At 45.6% G+C, this 21732-nt stretch overlaps 1 pseudogene; it reads right to left on the reverse strand.

The window, feature by feature from the left end:
* Positions 1 to 664: 664 nt before the first annotated feature.
* The window catches only part of LOC121282118, a 61084-nt pseudogene continuing 40016 nt past the window's right edge, over positions 665 to 21732 (reverse strand).

The following is a 21732-nucleotide window of genomic DNA, read 5'->3' on the forward strand; positions in this document are numbered from 1 at the left end:
CTGATCATAAAGGTACGTGTGTTGATGTAAAGTTGGTGAGGATCTTGTCATAGAGACTTTTGGCCCCATCCTTCGACATGATGTAGTAGCTTAAGTAAAACAAGTATATGAATGACAATTCTTCACTGGCTAATAGATGTGTTGCTCCATTACCAAAACTCCCCTGGATTGGAAGAAATATGTTCTTGCCACTGAGTCATTGTCAGTGCTCAGGATTAGGAAATGTTGCCACTCACTGAGATGCTCTAGAATGAGCAGAATGTTGCTCCTTAGTATTTGTAATCTGTCAGGCATTTTTAATCTTAAATTGTTTTGTCTCAGCCATTCCATTGTTGAGACCCAACTCACAAAGCTTCAAGAATCCCAGACAGATTCTTCTCTGCAATGCTCCCACCATCAGACAGGATTATGCACAAAGTAAGAGGGATAAAGGAAACATCAGGAAATCACAATTTCCCTGCCGTGGTCCTGTAAGATTTCAGTTGACTGCTGTTATGCTTCTTCTCTGTCGGGTCGCTTTGCTCAGTGAACCTGGCTGCGTGCATATCTACTGGTGACTGAGTTGGTAAACAAGACACAGCAGATGCAGAGACCAATGTAAGATGTTTATTAACACAAGTAACAGAGCACGAGCACAATGTGTGCTTCTCCAACCAGACCCCATTCTAAACCACTCATTAACATTGTAGCCAGCCCCACACAGCTATTGGGCAATACAGTCATGTGATCAATCTGCTCACATTCTCTAGAAGGTGTCTTGCACCTCAGATTACCACACCTGCCCCTTACCCGTTGACACCTAAAGATGATAATGGGGAAAAGAGCCTGAATTCTAGGCTCGTTTCCTTCCGCTATTCCCCAGGTACAATTGGTTATGAGGATTGATGATTGGAAAGAGGCTGTAAATCTTGGATGGCAGCATAGGGGTTCTTAGGTCATAAAGTGGAAACAGAGGGTCAAGGAAAGACCAGTTGCTCCCCAGTTGAGGCCCAGTAATTAACTGCTATTGCCCCATTTTTCAGAACTCTTCCACCCATTTCATTGGTGCTCCAACAATATCCCTGCTCACCAGAAATCTCATCCAATGGAAGAAACGTCAATTAAGATTTCTGAGAAAAAGTGACAAATAGCCCTTTTCTAAATTTACCTAATTTCCCCTTAATGATTTTATACTCGTGTTACTTTTGAATAAAGTGCCAAAGGGGGACTTATATGGATCTGTTTTCCTAGCACAGAACTTCAGCTGTTGGAAAACTCAATTGGGAATTCAGCCCAATGCCTAATATCATTTTCCTTGAATTCCTCATATGTGCTTCAGCTCCGCACAGGTATAGAATTTGTAAAGTTACCAATCTGCTCCTTGAAATTATCGCAAGAAATATAAATCTTTCTTTACAGCAGCCCAATTCCTCAATTTGAAAATGATGGCTCTAAAATCAGCAAGGGAGTGCACATCTCAGTGTAAGTGCCAGCATTTACCCAGTTGAGGTATCTGTTACTTGACCACCTCCCCCCCAACCCCCCACCCCAATGCCAAGGCAGGGGGAATGAGTGGCACACCTTAGATATTAGATATAAGCATTAGACTGAAAAGCTTGGATTATGTAACCAGGTTATGGAGAAGAGTGCTGGTTGCTGCTTAAAAAGATGATGTCACCAGGAGCTTCCTTATACTGTTCGAAACTGGAAGTATATTTTTTTCTGATGTGATCAGCTGTGGGTCTGGGCTGTAAGCCTAGCCTGAGACCTCAGATGGGCCACACTGAAGCTGATCATCAGTGTTCATGCAATTACGAATCAATTTCTGATTTCAACTAAAAGCCTAAGATGCAGCAACTTAGACATTCAGACAACCCGCTGCTCACTCATCCCCTTCATATGTTGTTAGCCACGTTTGGTACAGGGAGAGGCTACATCCCCAACAGGCCACAAGGAACATCAACAAAAGACCAGGAGCTGCTGGAGCTGGGTCCTAACTGAGTTGATGGGTGTTCCGGAGAACTCCCACTGAACTTACCGCGCACTAGAATCGCATTAGATTTTGAGGGCCATTGTTTGCAAATTGAAGGGGAATTTTTTCTCTGTAGCTTTCAAATCTTAAATGTAGTAAGAAGCTGCACACAATTAGGAGCTTCTGTAGAATCAGACCTTTTTCTGTATCTTTCCTCTCTGTGTTCTTCCAAGTACGGACCCCAATCAGGAGCTGATGTGCAAGCAGCAGAAACTTTCTGTGAAAATAAAAGTGATCATTTGGTCATTTCTGCTGGACTTTTTATTGGCCAGGAACATTCAACGAGGAAAAACTTCCTGATTCTAATCAGAATATGCAACAAGGAAGCCGAGTTGTCAGTGGGGGTTCAGGTGATCCCAATATTAAAGAATGGGAAGAAATTATAGATCATTAGTTTGGTGAAAGTTGTGAGGAAAATACTGGAAGACATTGTAAGGCATGTGAGTTATGATCAGCTGGAATGTCTGGAAGTTAATGAGGAATCCCAACACTGTTTTAGAATAACCCTGGGTGTTAAAAATTATTTCTTTTCATGAGGAGTAAACATTTTCTGGAGCAGATCACTGATGTGTGCAGAGTGTGGATTTCAAGCAGTACTTCAATAGCTCGTGAGGGAAGGAGACATTTCTAGTTCAATGAATTAAGTCGTATGATAGCTGACAATCGGAGGATTATGAGATATCACAGTCTTCTGGAGGTTGTCCTAATTGTCTAAATTATAATTGTACTAATTGCCTTTAGCTTTTTTCTTTGATTTTTGCCTTTCTGGGAAATAGCATGACTAAGGGTGAAGGAGAGGGCACATGACTGTCTAAATAAAGGTTGCAGAGTTATATGATTTAATGGGGTGTACAGGGCTGCACCTTACCAGGGTGAGGTGGGCTTCATAGACCATATGGTCTTTCCAGTCCTTTTCATATTGTAGTTTTTAAGTATAAATAGAAAAACACAATGGTGGATTCATGTAGTTCACATTGTGTGGTTCAAGTATTTCTGGCCAAACTGTATAGTTAAAAATATTAATGTTTCCACCATTAATATTGCAATATTAAAACTCCTCAACTTTAGACATAGTGCCATTTTATCATTGGCACTTTTCGTGTCGCTATTATTGGGTGCCTATCAATCTATATCTTTAATATTCAAGTTGTTTTCATCCATTCATTCAGAGATTCGCGTAAACCTTTGCAGGATTATGTCAAGCCGTTCCACACTGGCACATCCACAGGCCATTCTATATGCCACTCCCTCAATATTGAGTGAAGGTTAGATATGCGCTTAATGGGATACTGAGCAGAAAGGTAGCTGTGTTGATGTAAGTTGCTAAGGATCTTGTCATTGATCTTTTTGGTCTCTTCCTCTACAGAATGAAGTAGATAAGTAAATGAATGACAATTCTTCATTGGCTTTATGACTTAAGACTATGAGAGACATCTGCTGTCACTGCCTCTGCCAGCTGTGAACCCATATCAGTGAGGTGTTCACCAGGTTGTGAATTCAAGCCTGCTCTAGAACTAAGGCCCACTGAGGTGTGTGTATCTGCACTGGGGGAGGGTGCAGGTGGATGCTGTGATGGGTCTTCATCTGATAGAACCTCAGCTTCCTCATCTGAGGTGGGCTGGGGCTGAGGCTGAGGCGCTTGCTGGAGGTCTTCCTCTGCCTTTACTAGCTTGGATAAAGAGAAGAGATAATTAGTGATTGACTAGGCAGGCACCTACATTATAAATCACTCAGTCATTGTCCATATATGGCTGATATGTATTGCATGGAGCCTCATTGGCATGTTGGAGGAGGCCGATCTCGCCTTCAACACAGGGCTGATCTCTATTCTCTCCAGTGAGCTCTGCCACCTGCTCCTCTTGGGAGGAGAACGCCCTCAGCTCAGGGGTCTCCCCTTCATTCTTCGCTCTCTTCCTTCTGTTGTGGTTGGTCACGTCCTGCATAAAGACAGACGGATTGATTGTAGATCAAGGAGCAGATCAGCAGCATGCATGCCTGTTTTGGCTGCTGAGCCCTCCCCAGGAAGGGGTTAAGATGCTATTTCTGCAGGATCTTAAATGTGATGGTGATCTTAATGACTGGCAGGCATGCAGCATTGATGTCCCACTTGCTGGTCATGTGGGATATCCCTGTGGGCCCTAAGCCTTGGACTGCTTGATGCCCTTATGACAGTGTGGGTTTGGAGCTAGTGGAAGTTTCACTTACCCTGCTGGAGTGGCTCATATCATTCATTTCTTTCCTGCACTGCAGGTCGGTCCTTCTTTGTTGGCCACGGGCACTGACCTTCCTGGTGACTTCCTCCCAGGCTGGCGTGGCCAGGTGAGAGGACTTGTTTGCTTGCTCCTAACCTTAGGAAAAAGGACTTTCCAGGGTGGCCTGAAGGAGAATCTCAAAGGCGGGCTCGCTGAACCGTGGAGTGGAGGGTCTTGTCCTTTTGGGTGCCATGGTGAAGCAGAACCTAACCACATACCTGGCCCGCAGTGAGTGAATGTCTGTACAAGTGCTGTTTAAACATGGCACCAGGACATTCGACCCCATGAGGTAACGGCGGGGTGGACGAATCCCTGTTGGCCTCACCACGAGACTTAATGAACTGCTTGTTGATGCATAATTAATGAGCTGAAATGCAGAAAATCAGGCAGAGCTCAGCAGGAATCATGCTGACTTTCCTGCCTACATCACACTGGGGATGGAATTTTCCTTTCCAGCCTGCGGTGGGTTTTGTGGCAGGCGGGAGTGGAGAATCTAGCAGGAGCCAAAAAACATCGGAAACCTGCTGGCATAAAAATAGTTAGCAATTCTCCCGATGGCAGGTTAATGGCAGTAAGGTATATTGCTGAGGAGGGGTGTGAATATCATTCATGTTCATTACTATCGATGAATGCTCATTAAATTAGCTGCTAGCTGGAATTACCTGCTGCCTTCCAATCCCGCGTCACATCAGCGGGAAATCACAACGGTCTGAATCTCACCTGACAAAGAGCGGCGTGCACAAGTCGGACATCACTTTCCTCACAACTCTGACGTGAGTGCAATGTTCATACTGTACCTGCCCCAGCGCTGCACTTGTCTCATTGCAGTGCCAGTGGAATGGCACACAGCCGAGGCTGAGCATTCTGAGACCAGCATTTCAAACGGGGTTGGGGGAGGGGAGGGGATGGGGGGGTGATAAGGATAATATGCAAATGGGGTGGTCAAGGGGAAGAGAAGCTTTGCAAGGTTTTGGGGAGTGTGGGCATGGTGGAAGGCAGAGGGCCAGGAGGGCTTTGCAAAGGAATGGAGAGGAAGGGGGAACAATGGGAAGCAGAAGGGAGGCCGAAGGGTGGGAAGCTGGAGTCTGACAAGGGAAACTGAAATGTTGACAAGCAAGGGGGTGAAAGGGATACTACATGTATGAATGACAGCGAATACACAAAGAGTCTAGAATAGGAAAGGTGGAGGTTTGTTAGTGTGGCACAAGAGGGATGGTCACACAGAGACACATAAGGGGGGTGGTTGGGAAGGGAGACAGTGTAGTCTTCAGACATGAGGTCAATGGGGAACTCACTGAAAGTCAAAGTTCTTGGTCTCGAGCCTGCAGTCAGGAGTCAGATTAGGGACAGTCCTGGGGCTCTGTTGAGACTGATATGGGGCACAATGCGCCATGCTGCAGGATTTTTTAAGATGAGCACGGTGTACTCCAGCTTCAGGGAGGGGTAAGGCTGTGTGCTCCGTAGGAATAATGCTCAGCTTGGTGTGCATGGCTTTTTCACAGTCACAGATTTTAAGTCTCAGCGATGGCATCTTGGCCACCTCGATGTGTGTGTCAGTACCTCAGGTACGAGGCTGCTACAGTGACAAGGCAAGTAGGGCAGAAGCCATTATAGACCATTAGAGTTGCAAATGGTAACAGATTGTGAGCTTCACTATGTTCACCCATTAAGCATTAATCTATCATTTCAGAGAGAAGGATAAAACTATATGGACCCAGGGGACAATGCTGCATTTTTGAGGTTTCTAATACAATGGAGGAAGCGGAGCAGGAAGAGGCAATGCCAAGCACAGATCCAGGGGGAGGAACCACCTGGGGTCAAGGCTCAAGAGAAGCCACAGCAAGAACATGAGGGGCAGGGTGAGAGGCCCAGAGCACAGAGGCACCTCGCTGAACCTAGGGCATATGGAAGAAGAATTTCCTATCTACAGATGAGTGAAGACAATGCTGCACACACCTGTGTTTTTCATGAGTTCTGGTAGACTACATCTGCCACATTCTTCATGAGGAACTTATACCCTGTGGAGTAGGAGGCTATCTCCTGCCAGTGGCTTTAAAGGTGACCACTGCCCTCCATTTCTTTTCCTGCAGGTCATTCCAGAGATCCACAGGGGACCTGTGGGGCATCTCTCAGTCGGCAACACATTGATGCATCAAGGAGGATGGGCGCATCATTTTGTGAGGTTTGCTCTCGATGAAGATAACCAGGCTGCAAGATTCAATGTCTTTGGAACTATCTCAGGCTTCCCTAGAGTGCAGAGTGCAATAGACTACACCCATGTGGCTTTAGGTGCTCCATGGCAGCAGCCCTTAACGTTTATCAACCATAAAGGCTTTCATTACATCCATGTTCAGTTGGTCTGCGATCATCAGAAGCACAAAGTGCACGTTTGTGCCAGGTTCCATGGGAGTTGCCATGACTCATATATCGTGAGTCACTCCCAGGTGCCTTAGATTTTCAAAGGGCCTCAACGTCTACAGGCTTGGCTGCTTGGGGATAAGAGGTACCCACTGAAATAATGGCTCATGACACCCATGCGTCACTGTCACATTCGTTTGGAGGAGAGGTACAACACAGCTGACAGCTCCACACAGTCCCTAATGGAGCTCACCATTGACATTCTAAAGATGCACTTCTGACGTTGGGACTGCACAGGTAGCTCACCACAGTACAATCCCGAAAGGGTTTCACGCATCATCACCGTGTGTTGCACCCTTCACAACCTGTCATTGCAAAGAAGCGATCCCTTGCTAGAGAGAGAAATGGAGGAGGATGAAAGCTCCTTAGAGGATGAAGATCAGGAGACCCAGGAACTTTAAGAGGGAATTGAGGTTCAGTTTGAACATGATGACGCCATAGATGAAGCAAAATGTGGGAGATATGCCCATGACACTTTAATTGCTACCAGATTCCAGGAAGAGTAAAGTGAAGGCAATGGGAGATGTCCACATTGCTCCTGGGGCTGAATGCCATTCCATTGCATTGAAAGGGATATCCAACAAGACACAGCAAGAATTGTTGAGCATTGAATCTAGTACGTTCCAGCCTCATGATTCACCAGGCCATGATCTCTAACAAGGTCAGTGGTGTCCTCTGTAAGCGCTTGCTCTGGAAAGTGAGAGTTCACTCAACGGCAAAAAAACTGAAAGAACTCACTTGAAGCAGTCGTCACCATATTAATGAGAAACGACAGTGGCCAGTAGGTTGAGGACATGGTTTGTGATTTCCTCCTCCCGTCCAGGTCTTGTCCTTCGGCACCACCAATGAGGAGACACAACTGCCGCTAATCCCTCAAGGCTGCTGAGCTGGCCTCACACAATAGTGTGTCATGAGGAAGAAGGGTTACAAATGCATTAATCACTTCCAATAAGGACTCTAACACATCTCCCTGATAATACACATGGGTGCGGAAATTATCCTCAGTGAGGATGGCATCTCATGAATGTGAACCTCACAAAGGGAGACCATCACTGAGTGGGAGGATGGCTAAACCTCGAAATAAGAGGATTCACATGTACATAATCACAAGGCGTCTAGCTGACTAAGCCAAACCCATAAACATCTAATGTATTTACAAAAGTGCAATATGTTTTAGTGGTAGCACACCCTTGACCTAAAAGTGATTTCGATATTTTTTAATTTTTCTAACCCTACCGCTATGCCTGGGTACAGCCCTGACATCCTTAACAGAGGTGGAGGCAGCCTGCTGACTCCGACGGCCTTATGTCTGTGATGACCTTGGCGGATGTTCACTAGTGGCCCAAGGCCTGGAGGGCCCTGGACTGATAATTGTCTCCTGCTCAGGGGCAAGTGCACCCTCCATGGCCTGAGCAGCTGGACTGGATGGGATCACAGGCAGAGGGTTCTCTAAGAGGCTGGACACTCTTGGAGTGGCCTGAGTGGAGGCCTCTGAGGTGTCCGGCTGTTGCTTATCCACACTGTCAGTGCTCAAGGCTACAGCCCTGACTCCTAGACTAGAATGTGTGCCTGTGGGGATGGCAAGGTGCCATGACCCCCTCTTGCCTAGACACTGATGGTGCCTAACAGGGTGTGTGACCATGGAGTCCAGGGCCAAGTGCAAATTCAGCAAAGCCTGCTGGACATGGTCGCCAAGGTGGTCACCAACCTTCCCATGGTGACCATGAGGTGCTCATATGTCGGAGCCACATCAGACAGAACGCAGACAGACTCTTCCATCCTTCGCTCTAGTCTGCTGAGTGATGGCCAAATCTCTGCCTGATGTTCTGCCGCCTCTTGTTGCATCTCCAGCATTGAATTGGTGGCTGCTCGTAGAGGTTCATCTTCTGACTTGGACTGAGCAGGTTGCTGGCCTCTAGCAGCCCCCCAAGTTCCGGAGACCTGGGCCGTCCCTGCCTCCGACTGCTGAGAGGATATGTTAGCAAGATGTTCTCCAATAGCTAAGCCTGGGCCTAATATAGAACTATGCCCCACCGAGGTGTGAGTCTCTGCACTGGTGGAGGGTGTGGGTGAGCGCCGTGATGCTTCTTTCTTAGGATCCTCTTTGGATGTGGTCTGGGAACTGGGACTTATGTTAGCCAGCCTTGTGGGCCTCGATCTGCTGGTGCCTATAAAAGAGAGAAGAAAGTTTTAGTTGATGAACATATGGGTTACAAGATTACACGTCACCCACTGCGATTGTCAGGATGTGATGAATTCATGAACGTGTGATCTGTAATAGGTTGCTGAGACAATCCAATCTCTCCTTCTCCATAGGAGCGATCCCTGTGCTCCCCAGAGATGACAGTGGCATCTTCCATGAATTCTGTGGGGTGTACGATGTTGGCTGAACATCCATCAGTCTGGGATCCTTCCTGTCTTGTTGTGGGCAAGCTTGCCTTGGATGAAGACAAAAGGAATGTGATGAGGTTGGGAATGACACTTGCCCCCTGTGTGTGGTGAGCCCTCCCCAGTAGGGGCAGAGGATGAAGTGTGAGCAGTATGATAGATGAGATGATGTTGATGTTAAAATTTCTGTGAGGCGTTCAGTGATGATTTGTGTCCCTCATTAATGGTTTTGTGAGATCCCTGAAGAGACTAGCCCTTTGATTGCATGATACCATGATGACAGACTGATAATGGAGGGAGCTGAAGGATGACTTAACCTGACGGAGTTGGTGAGATCACTCATCCTCTTCCTGCACTGGATAGTGTTTCGAGCGCACTGGCCAGTCATGCTGGCATACGTTGCAAAGGCATCCCAGGCCAGAGAGGTGAGGCTGGTCTGCTTTCTGGAGCCATCCCTGGGGAGCATCATGGCTGAAGCAGTGTGCTACCTTCTTCTTCTGGGTCACAGACATCTCTAACAGCCTCTTGGAGACACATGGGCTGCAGAGACTGAGATGTGTGTGCTCGGCTTGTGTTTAAATATGGCACTGGATCTTCAAGCCCTCCAGGCAACAGCGGAACGGACAAATCAGCTCCCCACACGTGAGGTGATTCTGAGCAATATCTGCCTGTGCATAATTAATTAGCTTCCAAGCAGGGGATCAGGCCTGATTTTCTGCCATTCCAAACAGTGGGATATGTGTCGCGGAACTTGACACTGGGATATAGGGTTTCCAGTTGATTTCAAATGACAATAACTGATTGGAAATATGGTGAATGTCAATGCTAAAAGGACACTAATCAGAATCTCTAGACTCAGGGGTTCAAAATAGAAAATATTTATGACTCTGGAATGAAATCTGTTCCTAAGTGAGCCTAATATTCACTTGCATATGGAAATGAATGACTTTTCCCATGATAGTTTGACTGAATCTTTAGCGAAATAATTTCAATCCCTAACAATGGTAAATTGAACAATTTTTCCAGGATGACTGGTGATCTACTGCAAAAGAAATAGTGAGAGATTGGGGCAACTTCACAGAAATCCTGTCCCGTGAACTTCAAAAGGTATCAAGGTGTTTCCTTACCTGGCACAAGGTGGAGCCCTCAGCTTGGACAACTCTCACAATGGCGATAATGGGGATCCACATAACACAGAAGATTATCATACACCAGCCAAGTGCTATTGCCCAGACAGGGTATGGAACAGGTCCATATGTTGGTGGAGCAAATGTTGTAAAGGACCAGATTAAAGATTACCTGATTGAAATGAAGATACAGAACAAGATAAGAAACAACATTTACTCCTCTTCACCATGGACGCCCAATCCCCCTACACCTCTATCCCCCACCGGAATGATCTGATGACTCTCTGCTTCTTCTTCAAACAGAGGCCCGAAAAATCCCCATCCACCACTACTCTCCTCCAACTGGTTAAACTTGTTCTCACACTGAACAATTTCTCCCTAAACTCCTCTCACTTCCTCCAAGTAAAAGGTGTGGCTATGGGTACCCGCATGGGTCCAGCTGTGCCTTTCTCTTTATGGGGTATGTGGAACATTCCTTGTTCCAGTCCAACTCCGGCCACCTTCCACAACTCGTTCTCTAGTACATCGTTGATTACTTCGGTGCTGCTTCATGCTCTCGCCTGGACCTGGAAAAATGTATTAATTTTGCTTCCAATCTCCACCCCTCCATCATTTTCACATGGTCCATCTCTGACACTTCCCTTCCCTTCCTTGACCTCTCTGTCTCAATTTCTGGTGATAGACTGTCCACCAATATCCATCACAAGCCTACCGACTCCCATAGCTACCTGAACTACAGCTCCTCACACCCCACTTCCTGTAAGGATTCCATCCCATTCTCTCAGTTCCTTCACCTCTGTCGCATCTGTTCTGATGATGCCACTTTCAAATGCAGTTCCTCTGAAATGTCTTCCTACTTCCTTAACCGAGGTTTTCAACCCATGGTGGTTGACAGGGCCCTCAACTGTGTCCGGCCCATCTCCCACGCATCCACCCTCACACCTTCCTCTCCCTCCCATGATAGGGTCCCCCTTGTCCTCACTTATCATCCCACCAGCCTCCGCATTCAAAGGATCATTCTCTGCCATTTCCGCTAACTCCAGCATTTTGTCACCACCAAACACATCTTCCCTTCACCAACCACCCCCCACCCCCCCGGCGGCATTCCGCAAGGATCATTCCCTCCGGGACACCCTGGTCCACTACTCCATCACCCCCTACAACTCAACCCCCTCCCACGGCACCTTCCCATGCAACCGCAGAAGATGCAACACCTGCCCCTTTACTTCCCCTCTCCTCACTGTCCAAGGGCCCAAACACTCCTTTCAAGTGAAGCAGCATTTCACTTGCACTTCCCTCAATTTAGTCTACTGCATTCATTGCTCCCAATGCGGTTTCCTCTACATTGGATAGACCAAACGCAGACTGGGTGACCGCTTTGCAGAAAACCTTCGGTCTGTCTGCAAGCATGACCCAGACCTCCCTGTCGCTTGCCATTTCAACACTCCAACCTGCTCTCATGCCCACATGTCTGTCCTTGGCCAGCTGCATTGTTCCAGTGAAGCTCAACGCAAACTGGAGGAACAGCACCTCATCATCCGACCAGGCACTTTACAGCCTTCCGGACTGAATATTGAGCTCAACAATTTTAGACCCTGAACTGTCTCCTCCATCCCCACCACCTTTCCAATGCCCCCCCCCCCCCCCCCACCTTTTTCCAATAATTTATATAGATTTTTCTTTTCCCACCTATTTCCATTATTTTTAAATGTATTTCCATCCATTGTTTTATCTCTAACTTCTGGCCTTTTTCGGTTGCTTCACCATGCCCCCACTAGGGGGGCTTATATTTAAACCAGCTTATATTTCACCTCTCTTCTATTTTTCCTTAGTTCTGTTGAAGAGTCATACAGACTCGAAACATTAACTGTGTTCCTCTCCACAGATGCTGCCAGACCTACTGAGTTTTTCCAGGTATTTTTATTTTTGTTAAGGAACAACATTTCATCAGCTTGATTACTTTCAGTTTAAATCACTAAAAGATGTAACATCTCCTTACTGCCAGCAAACACGGAGAGATAAAAATCCAACACATTCTCCACCACAGCCAGAAGAGCCAATTCCTTTCCCCAACCATCATCTCAATGTCCTTGATGAATCTGTTTACCCCTGTGAACAACAAGAAAGCAGAGACACAGTCACTTGGTTTGTCCCGTCTCAGGACAGCTTGGGGTGATGATGTTTGATTCACATCCCCATCAGCAATTGGCAGGAAAACAACTACAGTGGAATTCACCCCAGCAAGCAGCTGTAACCCAGCAAGAACAATGGAGCTTCATGGGTGATTGATGCAGAATGTTCATTTGGAACCACTTGAGAGAGCACTTGAATTCGCACATCTTCAGATATGAAGGGCTATCTACAGCACATAGTCCAATACATTCATACTGATGCTTCTGAAGATCCATGCAAATTTTCTTTTTTTTTAAGTTTAATGCTTTAATTTTCTTTCAGTATTTTCCCTTACCATACATCCAGGTTAAGCCAACGAGTTCCAGAAAAGCAGCTATAGGAAGGCTCCATCCAGCAGAGAAATGATCAATTATATTTATCCAGTAAATTCCAGCCTGAAAAGAAATGAAATATTTGAAAATATGCTGCATGAGGAAACTATTAAACTCTCCATTCAATAGAAGCAATATCTAGAACACTTAAATCACCACTTCTACTCAATATTAACGTAACAAACTCTAATTGGACTACACCATCACATTGCTCTCTCTCTGGTTCAGCAGAACTACAGTTGCAACGAAAACATTCACAAATCAGATACCCCCACATAGATGTTAGCATTCGAGATATTTAGACGCCAAGTAATCTGTGTCTTATATCCTATTCAATGTTCTGAAATTAGCCCAGATAAATTACATGCTCCCAATATTACAGTTATGCAGATAAATGCAGCAATCATTTTATTGACTATAACATAATTATGGATGAGGAAAACCATTCAGTCCATCTTTAATTGGCCATTAAGGGTTTGCTCACACCCTAACATTGGGTTTCTACAATGGTTACAATGTTCAGTGAAGAAATTAATTCCAAATGTAGATCAGTCTATGTGTGTTGAAGAATTTCCAATTGTTCCTGAATCTTGGTTGGGGTTTGCAAGGAGGTTAGGAACCCTACCCATAGGCCAAGAGTTTTGGGTTCAAGACCCACTTTGGGACTTGTTGGCCAAGGAAGGTGTGTTCATAATATGACCAAGTGCATTGATTATCAGTCTTAAAATCCTTCCAATATGTCTGATGGCAAACGGTAGAATTTCCTGGTCAACCATACTGCAGAAGGCATTGGCAAACCACTGCAGTACTTTACCAAGCATAATCATGGACCAATCCAATGGAAGTCCAAGGGTGCAATGCCTTCTTAGGGCATAGTGCCTGAAGGAGGAGGGATTTGTAAACCACAATCTATTGGTCAGAGAAAAGAGCACTGTCAAACTATTCAAATAGAAACTTCCCTAAGTGCTTATCCCTATTTTGAAAGGGAAGGTTTCAAGCAATACGCTGCTGTTTTAAAATTAACACAATGTAAATCAGATTCGCAGGATATAGCACCATCTCTTTAACTAGGCTATGTGTTTAGTAACAGCAGATGGGGAAGGGTCAGTCAGTCCCGCACCATCACTGAACAATATTAAAGAAATGGAAAAAACATCAGGGCCAACACACAAGGCCTTACTTCATTCTTTCATCATCAGAAATGTTCGATTGCATAAGGTAATAATCAGCAGTACACGTGAAAACATGGACAACTATTAAAGGATAACATACCTGTGTTACATAGGCAAAACCAAGGAAATAAAATAATAAACAAACACTACTTGTCAGAAAAAGTCGCTTTGATCGTAGAAATTTCGGGAACCTGTCCAACAGGCTTGTTATAGTTGTTTCTGATGATAGGAAATGTTGAATGAGATCAGTAATTAATTCATAATTTTCACAGACCCAGCAGTGAGAGAAATAAACTAATATCACAAACCATTTTACTGATACATGGATTATTATAAACACACACTAAAGTTGGAAAAAGTGATACATCAAATGGAGATTCTAGGCCAGAATTACTGCTGCTATTAAAGAAAGACAATGAAAAACCTACATTTTTACAGCACCTTTCACAACCTCAGGGCATCATAAAACACATTACAAACAATAAAGAACTTTTGAAGTGTGATTAGTTCACACACACACACACACACACACACACACACAGACACACACCCACACCCACACACACACACACACACACACACAGCTGAATAATACAATGGGCAGGAGCGAATGGCACGTCCCGCTGGAAATCACATTGGTATGGAGCCAACATGCTCCACGCCAACCTGGTCTGCAGCCACAAAGTGCCACGGAGCTGAACGAGGGCAGAGTTTGCCTTCTGATTGGCTGAAAGCTCCATCAGTCTCGGCAGCACCAGGAAGGCATCAGTAGCTGCTGCCAGGACTGATGGTGAAGACAGGGCCCCAAGGCCTTGGATCTCCAGAGCAGGTAAGTCCGGGGTCTTGGGCTAGGTGCGTTTGGGTAGTTTAGGCGTGTTGGGGGGGGTGGGAGGAACCTCGGGGGGGGTGGGCTACCCCACGGTAGGCAAAGGGCAGCCTCCAATGAGTGACCTCCAATTTCCTTCTCACCTTTTAACTACTTGAGGTGAAAAATTGGGCTTCCCACTCCCACCTTGCTGCTCACACCAAACATGTTATGCCATGGTCAGTGTATTATCAGGGTCAGTTGCCTTGATAACGAGCCTAATTGACACCTTAATTGTCCATTTAAATATGGTGCGTGGACTGCCCCCCTCACCGGTATTATGGGGGTGGGCGGGAAGGTTGTGGGATGTGTGCCAGCCCCATTTTAAAATGTTCCCCCAGCTATTTTACATACCCCCCATGGGAAACATGCACGCCAGGGTGCATGTAAAATTCAGCGCACTGGTTGTAATGCAGGAAACCCGAAAGCTTATTAACACACAGCAATGTTCCACAAATAAAATGTGATAACATAGATGTAATCTGCTTCGGTGATGTTGATTGAGTGATGAATGTTTGACAGCACAAGGTCTGCCTCAAAACAGCTCCATGGGATCTTTTACACCTACCTATGAGGGCAGATTTGGCCTCAATTTACTATTTAATTGGAAAGTTGGCTGCTTTCACAGTGCAACATAGCCTCAGAGTTACGATCCTAGCTGATGTTACAACTGGACAAGTCAGATCCTAGAGTGAAACTTGGCTTGATATATCCTAACTTTTAATTTTTGTTTAGAGACATGGAGGGTGGTGACTGAAAAGAGTCATAGGGGTCAGCTGATGAACTTTTTACAGAAGAATAAAACATTTATTAAACAAGAAAAGGATTAACTATATTATACTTCTCCCTCGCCTGCAACCATATCTTTACAGATATATGCAGAATGGTAAGGATAACATAAGTTAAAACATCTCTCATACTCTAATATTCACAGTAGTAATACAGTCCACGTAAACCAATAGACGACCTGTGATCAGACACACCACATTCCAAAATCAAGATACCACCCAAAGAAACTTGTATAGATCTCTCATCAGCTCCCGCCAGACACTCAACACACCTTGAGCCAACTGGTCTCACAGAAAGTCCATCATTCATACGAGAAATCACGTGGAATCTTCTCCCAAATGACGCTTTCTCTCGGACATCCTCTGCTAGGATCAACCTTCGCCTTCCGTGCACAACTCTCAGATACTCAGGCATGCCGATGGAATGCCACTACTTCACAGGCCTGCAGTAAGCAATCACCAACTTTTGGCTGTCTCCTCAGATCTTCTGGCTTTTTGCAAGCCCCACTTTGCCTTGATTCTGTTCCTCGCAGTTTTCTCTCTTAAATGTGGAGCCTTTTCCTCTGCTCCTTATTTTAACTCTACTGACCAGGGCCTGTTTCCGGTTCCTGTTCTTGGTTCTTGACATAACTGTCTCCCTTGTAATTTCCTCTGTTCCACTCGCTGGTTTCTGGGACTTTCTTCTGGGAAATTTGCTCTCTGTAGCTCCCTCTCTGGTGCAGCTTCTTCTGTGCCTCTCTGTGTAATGGTGTTTTTCTTCTGAGTCACCTGATGTTTTTGCACTGTTTCACTTCTGTTTTCATTTCTTCTTCTGCACAGGTGCAGGGCTTCCTTTAAATAAAAAAACCGAAAAAAAAAACAATATGCACATGTGCACAGGGCCACTTACTGGCTGAAAATCAAGAAAACTGACCAACTGCGCATGTGAAGTCTCATGGCATCAGATCAAAGGTGGGCAAGGAAATCTCCTGTTGTTTATCACATACCGCCCTCCCTCAGCTGATGAATCAGTGCTCCTCCATGTTGAAAATCACTTGGAGGGAGCACTGAGGGAAGCAAGAGTGCAGAATATACTCTGGGTGGGGGACTTCAATGTCCATTATCAAGAGTGTCTCAGGAACACCACTACTGACCGAGCTGGCTGACTCTCAAAGTACATAGCTGCTAGACCTCATCCTCACCAACCTGCCTGCCGCAGAAGCAGGAGTGGCCACCACAGTCATTGTGGGGATGAAGTACCAGCTTCACGTTGAGGATCCCCTCCATCGTGTTGTGTGGCACTACCGCCGTGCCAAATGGGATAGATTTCAGACAGATCAATCATTTCCAAATTGGAAAACCATGAGGTGCTGTGGGCCATCAGCAGCAGCAGAATTACATTAGACCACAAGCTGTAATCTCATAGCCCAGCATATCCCCCACTCTACCATTACCATTAAGCTAGGGGATCAACCCTGGATCAATGAAAAGTGCAGGAGGGCATGCCAGGAGCAGCACCAGGCATACCTAAAAATGGGGTGTCAATCTGGTGAAGCTATAACACTGGACTACTCGCGTGTGAAGCACCATAAGCATCAAGTGATACACAGAGCTAAGCGATCCCACAACCATGGATCAAATCTAAACTCTGCAGTCTTGCCACAGCCCATCATAAATGGTGGTGGACAACAAAACAACTCACTGGAGGAGGAGGCTCCACAAACATCCTCAATAATGGCGGAGCCCAGCGCATCAGTGCAAAAGATAAAGCATTTGCTACAATCTTTAGCAGAAGTGCTGATTGAATGATCCACCTCAACCTCTGCCGGAGGTCCCCAGCATCACAGATCCCAGTCTTCAGCCAATTCAATTCATTCCACATGATATCAAGAAATGGCTGAAGGCACAGGATAGTGCAAAAGTAATTGGACCTGACAATATTCCGGCAATAGCACTGAAGACTTGCGCTCCAGAACTTGCCATGAGCCTACACAAGGTGTCCCATTACAGCTACAGCACTGGCCGTGTGGAAAGTTCCCCAGGTATATCCTGTACACAAAAATCAGGGCAAATCCAACAAGGCCAATTACCGCCCAATCAGTCTACTCTCCATCATCAGTTAACTAATGGAAGGGGTCATTAGCAGTGCTTTCAATCAGCACTTGCTCAGCACTAACCTGCTCACTGATGCCAAATTTGGGTTCTGCCAGGGCCATTCAGCTCCTGGCCTCATTATAACGTTGGTTCAAACATGAACAAAGCACTGAACTCCCGAGGTGAGGTGAGAGTGGCTGCCCTTGACATCAAGGCAGCATTTGACTGATTGTGGCATCAAGGAGCCCTAGCAAAACTGGAGTCAATGGGAATCAGGGGGGAAACTCTCCACTGGTTGGAGTCATGCCTAGCACAGAGGAAGATCATTGTGGCTGTTGGGGTCAATCATCTCAGCTCCAGGACATCACTGCAGGAGTTCCTCAGGGTAGCGTCCTCAGCCCAACCATCCTCAGCTGCTTCATTAATGACCTTCCTTCTATCATAGTGGGGATGTTCATCAATGATTGCACAATGTTCATCATCATACATGACTCCTCTGAAACTGAAACAGTCCATGTTCAAATACAGCAAGACCTGGACAATATCGAGGCTTGGACTGAAAAGTGGCAAGTAACATTCATGCCACACAAGCGCCAGGCAATAACCATCTTCAACAGTACAGAATCTAACCAACACCCCTTGTCATTCAATGGTATAACCATCACTGAATCCCCCACTATCAACATCCTGGGGGTTACCGTTGACCAGAAGATGAACTGGACTAGCCATATAAATACTGTCGCTACAAGAGCAGATGAGGGGCTAGGACACCTGTGGTGAGTAACTCACCTCCTGACTCCCCAAAGCCTGTCCACCATCTACAAGGCACAAGCCAGGAGTCTGGATGAGTGCAGCTCCCATTTAGGAAGCTTGACACCATCCAGGACAAAGCAGCCCCCTTGGTACCACATCCACAAACATTCACTCCCTCCACTACCGGCGTATAGCAGCAGCAGTGTGTACCATCTACAAGATGCAATGCAGGAATTCACCAAGGTTCATTAGACAGCATCTTCCAAACACCATATGGGCTATAGTGGTTCAAAAAGGCAGGTCACCACCACCTTCTCAAGGGCAATTTGCGTTGGACAATAAATGCTGGTCCAACCAGTAAAGCCCACAGTTCATGAATTAATAAAAGAAGAACCGGAAGATTGTAAAAAAAGAACAATCTGTGCATGTGCGGCCAGCCCAGGGCTTGTGCATGCGCAGAAACCGCTGAGGCCTACTGTAGTTCCCAGTCTCTGAGGGCCTGAACTTAGATTTTAAACAATAAATTTGTTCTATTTTCTTCTGGGATCCTTAACACTCAGTATTACACTGGAGTGACAGCCTAGATTTGCTGCTCACATCACTGGAGAGGGAGAGAAACCTATAATCTCCTGAGTCAGAAGGAAGAAAGCTAACAACTGAGCAACAGTTAACACAATTGCCCTATTTTACAGGTGATATCAGCTAATATGTCAGGTAGTGTTCAGTGCTCATTCTTTATTGGAAATGTGCTGTCCTCCATCTTGATTAAAGTTCAGGGCCTGAACATTCAGGGCCTAGCCTGAATCATATATTAAGCTCTTTCCATATGCAAAATGGGGACCTAATGTTGACTTGAGCCTCTCTTCACACAATTTGCCACTGACTGGTTCCAGCATTCTCCATGCATACTGCCACTGTATTCTCGGGTAGTTAATCCAGTGAACCTTAAAGGGACAGATAAGGCTGCCTCTTCAAAGGGAAGATCTTTGTTTACTTACCTCATTTTGGAGGCAAGTGGTGCAGAATTGTGCTCCCAGTCTATGGTTACAGTAAATGCTTCATTCTTTCTGGATTGGCAAGTTCCCTTTGAGGCCATGAATGGTGATAAATGAATAAGACCAGTGGAGCAACTTCCCATGATGCTGGCACTGGCCTCATGAGATGCATTCAGAATGCACAGCACAGGGATCATGTGCCAATCCAGGCACAATGCAATTTCTAGGCTCCTAAAACTTCCTTTGAAAGAGATTGTTTAATATCACCAATATCATTCCTACCTGAAGTTGTAAACAGTGTTTCAAGTCCCAGAGTGAACAGCATGAAGAAAAATAAAATGGACCAAAAAGGTGCTCATGGCAACTGTGCAAGAGCCTCTGGGTAGGTGATGAAAACCAAACTGAAACCTAAACAGTGGATATAATTGAAATGGAGCAATTAATGGTGCTGACAATAGAAATACTGTAAACTGATGTCATTTATTTGAAACACATTGATTAGTTTTCAATCTAGATTGTTAACATTTTGCTCAGCATTTGAATCTTCGATTTGAGATCTTATGATTTCTTTCCATCACACTGAGTGATGTTGGTGCTGGGGAATGGGCCAGTTTCTATTTATGGCCCCTAGTTTTTATTGCAGCTACCCGCTGAGTCTAGGTCCCTCCACTCTATGAGCCTTTGCGCCACCCTCAGAAAAGGTTGCACCACATTTTCTCATTGCCCATAACAACGTCTCCATGATGTTGCCAAATCAGTGCCAGTTCTGTGCTAGGACTGGGATGGAGACTGCTGAATGTGAAGGTCCTATCTGCAAAGAGTTAGGGCAGTCAGTGGGACATTGGTCCAATGGATTGGATGCCAAATATGAGAAGCAAGAACAGTGTCCATCCCATTGCACCACCCAATTCCTAAAGAGGACCTGAGATTGCAAATTAATAGGAAGGTAAAAAATTAACTACAAGGAAATTAAACTTTACACTGTTTTAAACTTCATTGACATCCTGCCTATTCTGCATACTTCTGGTGCAAGCTCCGAGCATTCACTGTAATGCCCTCAACAAGGTGGCATTCAGCATGAGCTGCACTAGAAGTGTGCAGGAGTGGACACCATTTTAGTACTAAATGCAGCCATGACATAAACTATAGCTGCTATAGAGCCCAATTATGTGGTCAATAACTTAACAGCTCTACATTGTTTCATACACCTGCCCAAAGCTATTGCAAATTAAATAAAAGCTTGCTTTTGAAATTAAAAACATGCCCCATCTCATGTGACACATTGAATTTTTATTGCATTTATTAATTTTTTCAAAAGCGCTTCAATCTCCCTATGGCAGTTCCGTGCCTCGGGAAGATTGAAACGCTTTCTCGTGCGCATGCATGAACTGCGCGCCAGGCCCACTCTCCCTCCTCCCCCCACCTGCGCAGGTAGATCTGAGTGCGACCACTTGCGATCCATGCAGGGCGGGCCTTAATTGGCCCGCCCACGTGAATTTCCGGTGCGGAGCCGATCGCGGGCGGTGGTCGGTTCCTCGACTGCCCTCGCCTGCTCCCACAGAGCCTGCCCGACGACTGGAAATCCTGACCCTGGAGAGGGAGACAGAAACATGTGCTGCTGCGGGAAGTAGGGGAAAAGGTTATTCTTGTGTTAGCCACCAAGCAGCATGCCAGTGAGAACTGGATATCTGAAGCAAGGGGTTTTATGGAGATTTAAGGGCCAAGTAGGGCAGTCTCCATCCCAGTCCTTGTTGCTGGAATGTGGTTTGGGGATACGCAGAAAACTGAGTAGCATGACTTTCAAAGGACACTGCAAGACACACGCTGATGGGGCAGGGGAAAGGGAGCTTGCTGAAAAGCCGGAAGGAACATGGGACCAAATGTTCAAGGCTCCATATCTGCTGGGAGCTTGACATAACATGCCAATGGGCCAAAGGTTTTCCAGTTGTGTTAATTAATGGGGAAGTTCGTTTTTGTTTATTTGGTGTATTTTTTGCCCATTAAGTAATATTTGCCTGCTTGGATTTTGGTTTGTTTGATACAGTACAGGGCTTAGAGCATGAAATATTGTCCTATGATTCTTTCCAATGGACACTGGGAAATGCATATTTTTTTTTTAAGTTATTAGTCTCTGATCCAAAGGTGGTAAAATGGGTACATTGAAATTTTGCAGAGTTTTGAAGTGAACAGGATGTCATATTTAATTTTGCTGAATTCAGTGAAATGTCAACATGGCTCCATTCAATGCTCAGGCATTTCGGGAGAGAACAACCTGTCTGTTGGTGCCTTGCGACAGTTAAAAAATGGTTAATTTGAAACCTGTGGCAGAGAAATGGGGAATAGACTGGAAAGTAGGGGTTAAAAGACAGAGACTTGGTGATAAATT

This window comes from Carcharodon carcharias, chromosome 9, assembly GCF_017639515.1.
Source record: "Carcharodon carcharias isolate sCarCar2 chromosome 9, sCarCar2.pri, whole genome shotgun sequence".
Lineage (NCBI taxonomy): Eukaryota > Metazoa > Chordata > Chondrichthyes > Lamniformes > Lamnidae > Carcharodon > Carcharodon carcharias.